The sequence below is a fragment of the Lepisma saccharinum genome, chromosome 10 (genome assembly GCF_977018435.1).
Source record: "Lepisma saccharinum chromosome 10, izLepSacc3.1, whole genome shotgun sequence".
In the NCBI taxonomy this organism is placed as follows: Eukaryota; Metazoa; Arthropoda; class Insecta; order Zygentoma; family Lepismatidae; genus Lepisma; species Lepisma saccharinum.
Window position 1 is genome coordinate 20,330,069 of NC_139238.1, and position 14,457 is coordinate 20,344,525.

The window sequence follows — 14,457 nt, forward strand, 5'->3', positions numbered from 1 at the left end:
GTCTGCTTGCTCTCCGTAGTGGCCCCTTTCCCGCGTTAATACGTCAGGGAATTCCTTATTGGCTAGTTCAGCGGATGTACTGAAGTGGAATCTCGCCTACTATTTGACAAATTTTTGCGGCCTTTCTGAACTCAACCAATGAGGATCGCCAGAATTTCCCTATGTTTCTTCAATGCACCGCATAAGTGGCGTGGGTCGCTAAACTCATAGCTGGGTATCCGTTTACAGTTGGAAGCCAAGGAGGTAAGAAGAAATTTTATTTTTTGCTTTGTTTGGTAATGTCAGAAGTTGAGCTGTAAAATTTTAATAGTTCAAAATCTATTACGGATATAGATAAAATTAGTTCATGTATATGTTGCTTCACGAGAAAGAAACAATTTTTTTAGAAATAGTCGCCGCTCAATTCCTGTGTTAACTGTCAGGGAAATGGCTGCCATAAGCTTAGCATTGGAAACTACAGAAGTTACAAATAATATTAATCTCTGAAACTACGATGTGTATGGGAAGATGAAGATATAGAATAAAATGTGCATTTTAAATTAGAAAAGCTATTTTTTTTCTGTGTAATTTTCATGCAAGGTAGAGAAGATATAGGCCTACAAATATTGGCCTCTTTGTTATAATGGAAGCTTATGGCAGCCAAGGCCGTGTATATGGACTCCATTGGCGTGCTTTAGATAGGGAGCTACTACGTTGAAACGTATGGCCCTTATACCGGGCATACGTTTGTATTATAGGGGTTTTACTTTTATTAATATAATTTGTAAGGGACGATGATGTATTGTCGTATCGATATGATATGGTTAAATATTTAAAAAGAAGTGGTGTTTATGTCATGATCTTGCAAAATGTCTTTTCTTTGTGTGAAAATTTCGTGATAACCTTTTCGTGAGTGTGCTCGAGAGGCCCAATGCTATCCTTATGGACTAAACGGGATATACATTGGTATGATAGAGAAGGAGCGTAGCATGTGAAATTAAACGGGATATATTTCGCGTTACAAAACTTGTGAAAATATGTGGTAGGATTTGTTTTTTAGCAAAATGGCGATCTATAAAATGGCGGGAAGGGGAAATGAAGGTCATACAAAGGATTTTACGTGAAAATGGCTACTTAATGCTGTTAATTGCAGTTATTATTTTTACAAATAAATTTAATTTTTGGAACCAAGAAATAAAGCAAATGGATCGTACATGATTGAATATGTCTTTTTAGACAACAAATTACTTTATTTAATGCTCTTTCTTAATTTTTATTTTGATAATTATATTTTCTGATTTTTAAAAAAATGTGTGATATGTTTTTGGATGTTAATGATATATCGCGTGTGCATTGTTTGTATGTGGTACATGCAGAAGTTTTGTTACTCTTGTGCAGATATGTTTTTAGGATTTAATATATGTATTAAAAAAATTACAGGTGCTTGGCTAAGCAAAGCATAATTTCGTGACTTATTCCTGCAGGGAAGGCTGATGTGTGGAACAGAATAAATACTATGTTTTGTTACTTAAATAATGAACCGTTAAAGAGAAAGTGGATAGCACTATTGTTCAATTCCGGGTCACCATACCGTTGGAAATTAGTTAATTGCGAGGTGTATTAATTGTCTAGAGTAATTGATTCTAAACTGTAACATGGGTTTCTTAATTGAAAGTATGTATTGTGAAATTTCGGGCTATATGCCTTCGAAGCGAGATATAATTAACTTCGTTATGGACGCACCGCATCTTCGAAATGCTGATTGCTTTGTCTGGAGGCGGGTTATATTTTTAGCGGGAAATAAAAATCACGCATTTACATACTTCAGTTTTTGTCGGTTTGTCATGGCTCTTCTAATTTTGCTACTTGAAATTTTATAAATCTTCCACTGTAAAATTCATTTGAATGTGAAATGTCGAATATTTAAGCGGGGGGTAAGAGTTTTCGGAAAGTTTGAATTGTATTCGCGATGTTTTATGCGTGGCGGTTGCGAAACCTATCGTCGTATTGAGGTTATTTTATGCACAGAAACTGACCGGAATGGTGAAGGTCCGTGAATTTTCCATAGAATCCGATCTCCAGTGTAAGTTAATGAGATAGTGTAATCCTATTTGGCTGGTATGCTCTGTCATACGGTTTTGAAAAGAGCTAAATTTTCGAAGTGAACAAGGTCGGGGAAGTTGTCGCGTCGACGGTTAATCAAAATTCTCGCGTCGAGATCGTGATGCTTTGTCACCCCCCCCCCCCCTTTCCACGGGCAATGAAAAGCCAGGCGGGATTAAGCATAGGAATTGAGTACTTGGGTGAGGACATTAGCCTTAGAATGTAATTAATGGAGGTCAAAGCAAGATGCCGATCATCGAGGCTCTTTTATTGAGCAATCCTTTTTTTATTGATTTTGTTCGAGGAAACAGCGCAGTAAATCGAACTTCGTCAAGCTTATTGTTTCTCAGCATCAAGTTTTTTTTCAGGTGTATATTATGATATTCCATACTTTTGGAATTCTACCATTAATTATCTTAGATAAGTATGCCTTTGTTATGACGCCACCCTTAGAAGCAAACTATTCAAACTTCCTTCTTGTGCAAACATTGCTGCCATTTTTTGCCATTCATTTTTCCCGCCTCATGTTCAATTCAAAATGTCAATTGACGATATAACTTGCCAATTTCGGCGAAACTTTGTTGAATGCGATACATACCTTAATATTGAAAAATGTTTATTTCTAAATTGTGTAAAATGTGCAAAGGAAAATTCTTGTGATTGATACCCCTCCATGAAGGTAGGGCTCCACCCATCCGCAATCCGCATAGTGGAGGTGATGATGTCAGCACCATGCTTTGGTTGCCTATACACATGTGGGATAAATCCCAATCTGCCAAGGAAATAGTTTGAATACAAACAAGTGAAACTAGAGTTCCCCCCTCCCCCGTAAGAATGGTTTTGAGGAATCCAGCCCCTTAAACTGAGTGAAGGGCAAATCACATGGAACTGGATTTCCAGTATGAATGTCCTATTTTGCGCTGGACTGACTACCCATCTGCTAGTTTTCACCTCTCACGATACCAGTACTTGTCAGTATACTTTAGTTCCCATAAGATTCGCAGCATTCATTCATAAAGAAATTTATTCAACTAAATATGTTAAAACATTTAATATACTTGTAACAATAAGGATTTTCGTTATCAGCTAATCCTATTTGTCACATGTAAATCTCATTGCTTTTCATAAATACCTAAGTATTAATGAACTGAACATGAATGCAGATCACCTGTTGCTTTTTCTCAAGATTGGAACTTCATAATTAAATATATTCAAACTTGTAACAAGGTGGATTACATTATTAAAACTTAAATCATCCATTAGACACATAAACAAGATGCATAATCGTTGCTATGCACAGACTATGTACATTGGCCATAACTGCTAGTTCACCACATACAATAATGTATTTTATAATATATATCACTGATCCGGCCGAGACAGCCAGTTGCATTTAGAACATAGCCTAATTGTCTGGCAGTCATAATTTCCACCCAGGTAGCAAGTTCAGTGTGATTTGGCCTTAAGTTGATACCAGCAACTTGGAGTCTATGGCACTTCGATGTAAATTCTGGTTTCAGAATCAGTGCTTTAAGTATTGTGCATTCATGAATCTTTTACACGGTGTCGACCAGTCAAAATCGTAAAAGTCAAGAAATTATACCTCTGGTATTTATTGTGCTTCTCTTTTGTGACCCTTTGGCTAATCACGAGGATGATGAATGGTGGGTGGTAAGATAAGATGGATGTAGAGGGTCACAAACATATACGAACAACACTAGCCCCACATACCATTATAGTGGCTGAGATGCCAGAGCCCTGCTAGTGTGCCAAATGCAGTCTAGGATGCATTAATAGATAACTTAAATCTAATCCTCTTGTTAAATACAGCTTCAGTTAGGCCTTTTGGTAGGGGTTTAAGAAAAGTGAAAAAAAATGGATTTGTTATTTTGCTAGTTGCTACAAGTTGCATTGTTTTACATCTGAAATATAGATTTTGGTGCCCAAAATCCTGTCTTTGACATCTATGAAACCTACATAAAACACACATCATCTACTTGAACCAAGACAAGACTGAATAATTTTTTTCCTGAGAATGTGAATGAATGCATATTGAAGCACTTCATGGAAGGTTTTCGTCCTATGAAATAAATCATCAGATCTTCATTCATCCTCATAGTTCTGATTAATACAGAAATTGAAGCCCAAAATTAATTAACTCTTAGAATGCATTGTCAAGAGTTTATCCAGGGATGGAAAATGGTAAAAGCCGTTTTTTACCTTGGTCTGTAATTTTTCCCTTTTTTAAAGTGGTAGTTAGTTTTTATACTGCAATTTTGTGGTTCTTTTGTTATTGAATTTTTTGGAATGCATGATGACTTCCAGGTAAGATATATTTCAGTTAAGTTTAATATTCTTTTTACTATTATTAAGGTTATTGTACTGGCAAAGCAGTTCAGTTATGGATGTTTTATTTCAGCATAGTTTCTCCATAATTACCAAAAATGATTTATATATTCTGGTTTCTTCTCTCCTTTCATTTGTTATTCGCTATGAAAGGATGTATTTAGCCTTGAAAATGCTTTTTTTTCTTCTTTTTTAATCTGTAATTTTGACCAAGGTTAGGTGGTATGTGGGAACTATATATACACATACAACTGTTAATACTAGCTATACAGAGGTATTTTTTACTATTGTCTTCAGTTACAATTCTCACCTTTTTTCAAGGGCCTCTTTAAATTATTCACTGTTCACTTTCCCTTAATCTAATGAGGCTTTGTGATGGTACCCATTAATACTCTCGGACAAAATCTTAATTTCAAGTGTGCTAATATTGATAGGTTACAAATTTTATTTTATTCCCACACTTTTTGACGTATCTTGACAATCCCATGTATTATGTGTACAATAAAATTGCTTTTAAATGCATGCAGTTTGTGTTTGAACTCCTGAAGCACATAGGAAGCTGTGATTAATTTTCTTGTTAGAAACGTTTTTAAACTAAATTAAAATTCCTTTTCAAGGATTTTGCATAAAATTGATTAAGAGTTCTTAACATGCAAAGGTGAAGATAATTATTATAAAGTGGTATGAAAGTGTGCTGATATAGATCCAGAAATTTGGCTTGATAATACAGAGCATTCGCTACGAGACTTGGCGGCAAGCGGCCCTGCAACAGTCACTAAAGTTGGCTATTAAAATTACAGTTTTCATATTGTGTAACAACCTTGACTACAGAAGGTGTTGAAAATGATGTCCCTCTGCTGCAACACATTCCTGGCATCTCCGAAAAAGATTGGCATTTACACATGCAAGTTCGTCTACTGTAATTCTCCCAATTTCTCGTACAATACTCTGCGCCGGGCTGCTTGCCGCCGAGTCTTGTAGGGAATGCTCTGTATTAATGGTTAATGCCTGTGCTTCTCCAGCAGTGGCCATCTTTCCAACATTTTGCTTTTAGTATGTTTACAGAAATCTTTATAACCCAAGATTTAGAGGGAGGAAGATATTGATTAGAGCCCGGAAGTTCAGGCATTTATTTTCGTTAAAATAGGCAGGCAAAAAGGCATTTATAATGTGGAAAACCAAAAAAGGCACATTTGGAAGTCGCTTACTTTTATATATAATTTCTGGCAACATGTTAAAATCTACATTGGGAAGAGCATTTCAATTTTCTCCCAGTCTTGATTGCACATAACTACAAGGTGTTTTTTAAAGTTCTGAACATTCATTGATAGTAGTCTGTCAGAGAGAATGTTTTTCGTAATAGAAAATGATCTTTCTACTTCGGAGGAAGTTATTGGAGCATACATAAAACAAGCTAATGTAGCTGGACTCATTTTGGTAACAGAATTTTCACCTTTTAGAATATCACAAATTGTTTTCAATTGTTTCACGTCCTCATTTGCACTCACTACCCTTTTGCGCTACAGCTGACCCCTTTTCTCCTGGCACTTCCATCTGCTACATAGATTCCTCGTAGAATTTCATGGATGCTATAATTGTAATTGTCTCTGGCAATGCACCATAATGTGCAAAAATAAACTTGAATAGCACAGGAGTTTTTTCACTTCACGAATTGAAGCTGCTTCATTTTCTGGAAGAGCATCTATCACCGCACTGATTTTTTCAAGGTTGTTAGCGTAATATATAGCTGCTGATATCCAGGTTCCCCATCTGGTCAAGACTGTTTGCGGAGGTAAACTAAGCTCAGATGCAACTTCCTTAAATTTTCGGGCTCGAGAGGGAGATTTCAGAAATAACTTCTTTGTGTTTGAAATCAACCTGTCCACTTCAGCAGTCAATCATGCACAAGGAAATGTTAACCGAAAGGCAATATCCTAACTGAGTATGAAATACTTTTTTCACTTTTCTCCTTCAACAATATTGAAACATGCATGAGTTCAATATTACTTAAATAAGGCGAAAATTATTCACATAATAAACGGAAGAAAAATAAATGCCAACAACGTTTTTTGGGAGAAAAATAATTTATATACACATTTTTTTTTAAAAAAATGGTCAAATTTCATTGAAAAAGGCAAAAAAAATGCATTATAATTAAAAATAGGCAGTGGGGTCCCAAATAGGCAAAATGAAAAGGCTTCTAAAACATTTGAAACAACATAAAAAACGTATATCCGGAAAAATTTTATCAATATATGCAGTAGATAAAAAGAGGCATTTTGCCAAATTTTCGGGCTCTATTGATCATAATGCATTGTTAATCTACATAAGATGGACGGTCTTCCAGATTGTTCCATTCTTATGTAGAATGAGGCTAATTAAAGCTAGACCTGTTGAATGTGGAATCTGAACCACTGTGTCCTTCCATTGGGTATTGAACCAAGTGCCTGTTAACTACGTGGCAGTTCATTTGATTCTTTACATGCTGGAATTAACCTGGAACGTAATGTCAATTTTGGAAGAATAACAAAAATGTTAATCTTCTTCTGGAAGGGGGTGAACTCTTGGTCTCAAATTTTATCACATGTTATTTACAACTTTTTGATGATTTATTCACACACATGCAATATTGCTAATATTGAGATTAATTACAGCATTTTTATGCATAACACCATTAATAGATACCCTTCTGACATTTAGCCCAGAACAAGATCTTGTATCCCCTCTGCTGATTGGGAGTTCAGCTAGTCCAGTTTTGTGCCCAATGTGTGTGTGACTATTGGGAGGAATGTCTCCTTAAATTCAGTGGCAAGAGTTGTGATTTTCTCTTGTTCTTGACCATGCTCAACAAGGCTCTTGATCTGAATACTGCACTTACCACTCCTCTCCATTGTCAACATTTGCCCAGCCTTTGTACTTTTCCTACATATTCACCGTACTTCACAGCTATTGTTTCTCAACTGTAACACACGTGCAAGCAGCAACAGGTGAACGAACATATGGTTGCTGCACGAAACTAATTTGACCACTGTTGGCAGTCTGGTTTTAGTTCAAGGAAGAAGTTTATTTTCTTTCTCTCTTTTCCCCTCTTGTTTCTTTGTTTAATGGCCAATCATGGCATCAAAATACATGGAGGTGAAAAACACTCCAGTGTAGATAATTCCTAAGAATTACTATACTAGTTTATATCTGCATGCAATGGGTGTATTGCTCTACCATAAACATTATTTACAGGCTTACAACCTTTTTTCTGTTGACCAACATGAAATCCATAATATGAAAGTAAGGTGCTTCACATATGCAAAAGTATAATTATGATTGTGTTTTTGTTGTAATCAATGTGTGTCATGTTTGATAACTGGCAGAAGCACATTGCACACTGGTTCAGATCTCACTTCAACCATAGGTTCAGCCCCAATTTGCCCATCTGGCACTCTTGAACTTCCTTCACATTGAAAACCTATGTAGCTTACTTCTTAGGTGTCTAATGAAAGCAAGTGATGAAATGCAGTACATATGAAAAGTTTTAATCAAGAATCCAAATATTTAAATATGCTTGATATTGCCTGGGTGATTGATGCATATCTCAGCGATATAATGGTAGTTCAGTTTACTTATGCTCAAAGGCAAAATTAAGTAAGACCCCACTACACCTGTTTCATCCTTTCACTCCCCTTCCCTGAGCTCTTTGAAGGCAGACCTGCCAAACTGCTTTTCATTGAATCTCATGCTTGTTGTTGCCTAGCTTTTTATAAGGGAGCCCAAGTGCTTCTTTTCAAGGGAGACCCCCCTCCATTGTCCTTTCACTGCCTTGGGAGATGACCCACAGTACTGCTATCGATTTGAGTACATTAAAAGTTTGTTACGAAGAGATGGATTTTGCTTCCTTTTGGGAGTAAGTGGCGATAAGGAGGATTGTTTTCCATGTGGTGGAATACAGAATTCTTCAGCATGCAGTGCTGAGAACCCATTAGGACAATGAAGTTTCTAATTATTGGGAAATAAATTATTAGCCTCCAACCGGGGTTACATGACTGGAAGAATTTGTACATGTAAGTCATGCTTGTGAAGGTTGATTAGAGAAGCACCTTTCTAAGAAGAGTTGTGTTAAACTGTACCATCCAGGATAGTTAAAATTCTGGTCCCATAGGGCAACTCCATTGCAGATGCACATACGATAAAGGGAGAGAGGGGAAAGTTGGAAATGTGAGAGTTTCAATCTAAAATGCTTGAATTTTCAACTGGTATGAGCCCAATGATAGCTGAAAGTGTCATGCTGCCACACGTTTGCCTTGAATACCATACTTAGTGATTGTTGATAGAAGCAAAGTGCTTATATACAAATGTCTGGTTACGCCACTATCCATTAGTACCAGTAGTGATATAGCCAGATTTGAGGGTGTTGCCTTTTCTGTGGTAGTGGGCTGTACATGTTGCGTATTCACCTTTTTTACATGTCATCGTTAGCTATCATTGATTTGTGCCAGTGTACAGCATCGATGATGCATGTTGTGTTGAAAAATCAAGCACTTTAGTACAATAAATCAACAAAATGCTATTTAATACTTGCACAACAATTCTCAAATCAAGTAGTAGCTCTGTGTGATTATAACAACACTAAAATGTGAACTATGTGGTCAGATATTGTGCAAAGACAGACAGATGGGTTCTGGGGGGGTAATTTTTTCTGTGCCATACACTACTCTAATTCGAAAGCCTATTTTTGTTACAACAGACTAGTTGTAATATAAATGATGAAATATTTTATTTGCTTCAACAGCTTCATATGATCATCCACTTTTCCCTGAAAAATTGTCCTTTTGCCTTTGCATTTCAAGAGCACTTTCTCAGTGGGGTGTACCCTGGCTGCTAGCTTATGAACTAGGAACTACAGAGTTAATTGCTTTTAGTTGTTTGTAGTTCAGATGTGGTGCTTGCTGCATGCAGATTGTGAAAATTCCTTGTTCCCATGAGATTTTGTGATATGGTTTCTGTTTCTTTGTTGAACAGAAAATTGTAATACAGGAGGGGGGGGGGGGCATTGGTTCCTGCATCTTGCACCCTAACATGAAAAGCACCATTGTGTTGTGCATGCCCTCTGGTTTGTACCATTGCCTAGCTTGTGCACTGAAAAAGGAATGAAATTGGGGATGTTTTAATGATTACATAACCATTGGTTTTCACCTTCCCAACAGCATTGTTATAATTCATACTGTATTGATACACGTGTATCACAGTGGTAAAGCTTTCTCCGGAAACGTCAACATATTGCGAAATTATGGGACTTACAACCATTGTCGTCCCCGCAGTCTTCTGGTGCTGGCATTCGAATTATTTTTAATTTTGTCTACCCCTTGCATGTTGCTCTGGAGAAGTTGCAGTTGATCGGTTGTATGTATATACACCCTAATTTATAAACAACATGCAAATTATATACACACACGCTCACTCACTCATAGTAATTAGCAATACAAGACTACAAATTGACATAGTGATATACAAAAGTACTGTTGGATCGAGAAATAAAAGACTCGCTGCTAATATCCTTTGGCTATATTCTCAAGAACATGTACAGAACACAGTAAAAAAACATGAAAATCTTCATACTTTTTCTGCGCGGGATGACAGTAATATAACACAGCATAGAACAAGGAAAATACTGCACAGGCTATTGCCCGGAAAACAGAGTAAACAATATTGCCAGGTGCCAACTCACATAATATCTAACATCCTCCCACCTGAGTTGGCATATCAAACAATAATAGTTTCTTAGGTAATTTTATCTCTCTCCCACTACGTGTGGTACAAGGTTTGGTTTCAGTGGGAGGGAGAATGTCTTTCTGATGTTTCTTTTTGGTTTGTGGTTTAGGTAATGAACTCTTCATTGCTTCACCCTCCACTGCAGTCACCTCCAATGGATACAATCTCTGGACAGGACGAAGTAGTTCACCATGGCAAGTTTTCAGACGTACCAATCTTGTCACTTGATCCTTACCTGGAAGAATCTCAGTTACACAACCCAATGGCCAATTATATCTTTTCATATTGTCAAAACCAATCAACACAATATCTCCTACCCTGACAGACCCACATGCTCTGTTTATGGCCTTTTGCGTTAACTGTCCAAGATACTCATTCCTGAAACGATGCCTGATATCTTGTCTCAACTTCTGACAGTAACGGAGACGATTGTTGAGCATTGAAGAATCCACATGGTCACAATCAGGTACACCCGTCTCCCTGATTTCTTGTAAAAACATAGCAGGTGTTAGAGGAACTAATTCTGTCTCACTTTCATACATGTAGGTAAGTGGACGTGAATTAATTATGGCTTCACAGTCACAGAGGATTGTTGTCATTTCTTCGTAGTACAAAACTGATTTTCCGAGTGTTCTTTTCAACCAATGAGGTCCCTCCCACCATAAGGATCTCAACAACTGCCTTGCATCACAACCTCTTGAAGGAAAATCAGCTGGATTCATTTCACTGGGTACATATTTCCATGCACTGGGATCAGACAGTTTTCTAATTTCTTTAACTCTGTTCCCAACAAATACTCCCCAAACTCCTTCTCGTCGAATCCAAGTCAGCACCGTAGAAGAATCAGTCCAAAAGATAATGGAGTTATCTTTTAAATTCAAATGTTCTCGAATCCTGGTTGCTAGCCTTGCCCCCACCATTGCGGCAAGCAATTCTAGCCGAGGAATTGTACTATTCTTTGGAGCCACTCGTGCCTTTGCCTCAATCAATTGTACGCTAACACCTCTCCTTGTGTCAACCCTCATGAAAACTGCTGATGCATATGCCACTTTGCTAGCATCACAGAACACGTGAATGCTCATAGAGTTAAGTTCATTGGATTCATAATCCCAGCTCATGAAACTTCTGGGTATCCTTACCTCTTTTAGCATCGGTAATTCTCGTACCCAGTTTAAGAACTGTGTTCTTATTTCTTCACTAACTTGCTCATCCCATCCGAGCCCCTCTGCCCAAGTCTGCTGAAGTAACAATTTTGGTAGAAGAGTCACGGGACAAGTAAAACCTATAGGATCAAATATACGGTGTGCTACAGATAATATCACACGTTTCGAAACTGTCTTGGGCTCAACATCTTCAATGTCCAAATTAACTGTAAATGTATCGGCTTGAGGATTCCAACTGAGTCCTAACACTGAAGTAGGGCTAATGTCCTCATCAACCCTTTGAGGGACTGAATACTCCCACCCTCTAAGGTCAAAACCTGCTTCAGCCATAACTGCACGTGATTCTTTTATAAATTTATGGAGATTTTTGTGATTGTCTACACTGGTGGCACAATTGTCCACATAAAAGGAACCTCGTAATTTTAAAATAGTATCTTCTGTATAAGCTAAGTCTTCCTTCCCGAAATGACAACTCTGCAATGCTTGATCCAAATGATGTTCAATAACAGCACCCAACAGAAATGGACTGCTCGTAACACCAAACACTACACGAGTATGTCTGAATTCTTGAACCGTTCCAGTATTAATATCATGCCACCAGAGAAATCTCAGGTAGTCTCTATCTTTAGGGTGTACAGCAATTTGTAAAAAAGCTCGTTTAATATCTGCTATAACTCCAATTTTTCCTTTCCGAAAATGTAGTAAAATATCAGCAATAAGAGCAATCAAGTTGGGTCCAGGTTCTAAACATTGGTTCAAAGACTGTTGTCCTTTTACTTTAGCAGAAGCATCAAACACTGGTCTAATTTTTGTCGTGTTACTGCTCTCTTTCACTACATGTCGATGGGGTAAGTAATGGCCAAAATTCTCTGTTTCATCCTCTGGAACCACCTCAATAACTCCCTCGGACAACCATTCTTGTAGCACTCCATCGTAACTCTGCAACAGATGTTCTTGTTTCAACTTCTGTGTAGTTGACCAAAGTCGTTTTTCTGCTAGATCTTTATTGGTGGGGAGAGGCGAACAATCTTCCTTCCATGGTAACTGTACTTCATATCTTCCTTCAGCATTGAATGTCAATGTCTGCAAAAATTGTTCTTTGACAGCCTGTGTGTGTTCTTCCGCAGACTTTTTGGCAATGGGATCCTTGATTCCTATGGTATCCAGTTCCCACAGATCAGCTACGGCTTCACCAACATATAAATTCGATACCAACAAAGCTGTATCTGATTTTCTGTTTTCACCTGGAACTTTACCCATAAGTGTCCATCCCAGCTGAGTTTCCACAGCCACTAAACCACACTTTAATTTCACAACATGGCCAGTCAGTAATTTACCACAAACATCCGCACCAATAAGAATTTCAACTGGACCTTTCATCTTACCAGTATCTGTTAACCTTATTTGACTTTTGTTCAGCTCATTTAACCAAACACCTGGTGTTACATAAGGAATCTCACCACATATTGTATCTTGATCAAGAACATCAAATGTGCACGAATATTCTCTCTCAATGCTACATACCTTAACATTATAAACATTATGATTACAAGGACTAGACATGGTACCACCAAATAGTGAATGTATCAAACTTTGTTTGCCAATGGAGCTATAACCCATACCTGTTACAAGAGATTTGCATATATACGATTTTTGTGAACCTGTGTCAATAAGAATTCTCACATTCCTGCTCCTATTGTAGTTACCTTTCAAATCTACTACCAATGTCTGCATGAATACATGCGGATTTTCAAGTTGGTTTATCAGTGTATTGTTTACCTCAGCATTTGATTCTTTGCCTTCAGAATAATGGTCAGAATCATTATCTTTGTCTGAAATATTAGGACACATCAATACAACATGCTTTTTCTTGCAAACAATACATTTCAAATTGGCCTTGCACTTCTTCGAAAAATGACCAAATTTTAAACATGCAAAACAATGCTTTTTATTTTTTAGAACCTTCTGTCTTTCAGAGAGAGACATTTTCTGGGCTTTAAAGCAATCATATGAACTGTGCTTACCACCACAGAACACACAACTTTTCTCCCTACCACCACTGACACTCAACAAATCTGTCGCACTGGGGATAATAGGCTGACGCGGTGGAGAACACCTTTTCTTCCGAACTTTCACTGCTGCACCATCCAATTCAAACCCAGCTGCTGCAAGGTTGATTCGTTCTTCTCCTTCCACTTCAGATCGCAGGAATGACATCAAGGACTGCAGTCTTCCGGTCGGTGTTGTCTCATTATTTTCCTCAGCAGCAGACAATGTTCTTCTCTGCCACACACGCATCAAATCCTCTGGGAGACTGGACTCCACCAATGGAAACAGCATTGCTGCATATTTGTCGCTGGTAACACCCATCGATTCTAATGCTTGAAGTTGGGACTCCAGTGTGTCATACAAAGTGCTCAAACAATTTTTTCTTGACGGTTCAACACCTTTTGTAACACCAATTTTAGCAGTTCACGCACGTACACTTCCACGAGCATATCATCCCGACCAAAACGTGATTTCATGGACTGCACAACTTTCGGGTAATTTTCTTTTGTTGGTGGAAAACTGTTCACAAGCTGGCGTGCACGAGAACCTTCAATTGTCGCTTGTATCAAATACTGAAACTTGTCCTCTGCAGGAATTGTATCATCTTCATCGATCTTCTTGAACTGTCCCCAAAAATGTAACCACTCTTTCAAGTCCCCTCCAAACTTCTTCAGTTCGATTTTAGGTAACTTGAATCTTCGATTCTTTACTTCCGAAAACGACTCGCCTTGACAGCAGTTTCCTTCCGACAACTTCAAAAAGTTCGACACTTCAATACGTCGCTTGTTGAACGAACACTGATAATCATCCGACACTGACTGTTCTTTCCCTAACTCATTTTCACTAGCACCAGATTCCAACATCAAATCAAAAACAGTTATGTCAGCAGCATGCAGATCACTTGCCTTATTTTCAAGCAACTGGATATTTGCTTGAATAACATTCCTGTCCGGAGTTTGCATCGCTAACTCATTTGCAATCTTCTCCGAAACACGTGTAAAAGCTGACCTAGCCACTGCACGGCTTTTCTTGAGACGATCAATGTCCGTTGACATTT

The 14,457-nt window shown here is 37.8% G+C and overlaps 1 protein-coding gene across 1 annotated transcript in view; it reads left to right on the plus strand.

Annotated features, from left to right (window-relative positions):
- Positions 1-249: 249 nt before the first annotated feature.
- The window catches only part of Dsp1 (Dorsal switch protein 1), a 32,957-nt gene continuing 18,749 nt past the window's right edge, over positions 250-14,457 (plus strand). The window contains exon 1 of the mRNA XM_083129630.1: positions 250-275. The gene's annotated coding sequence lies outside the window, so the exon portion shown is untranslated. The remainder of the gene's footprint in view (positions 276-14,457) is intronic.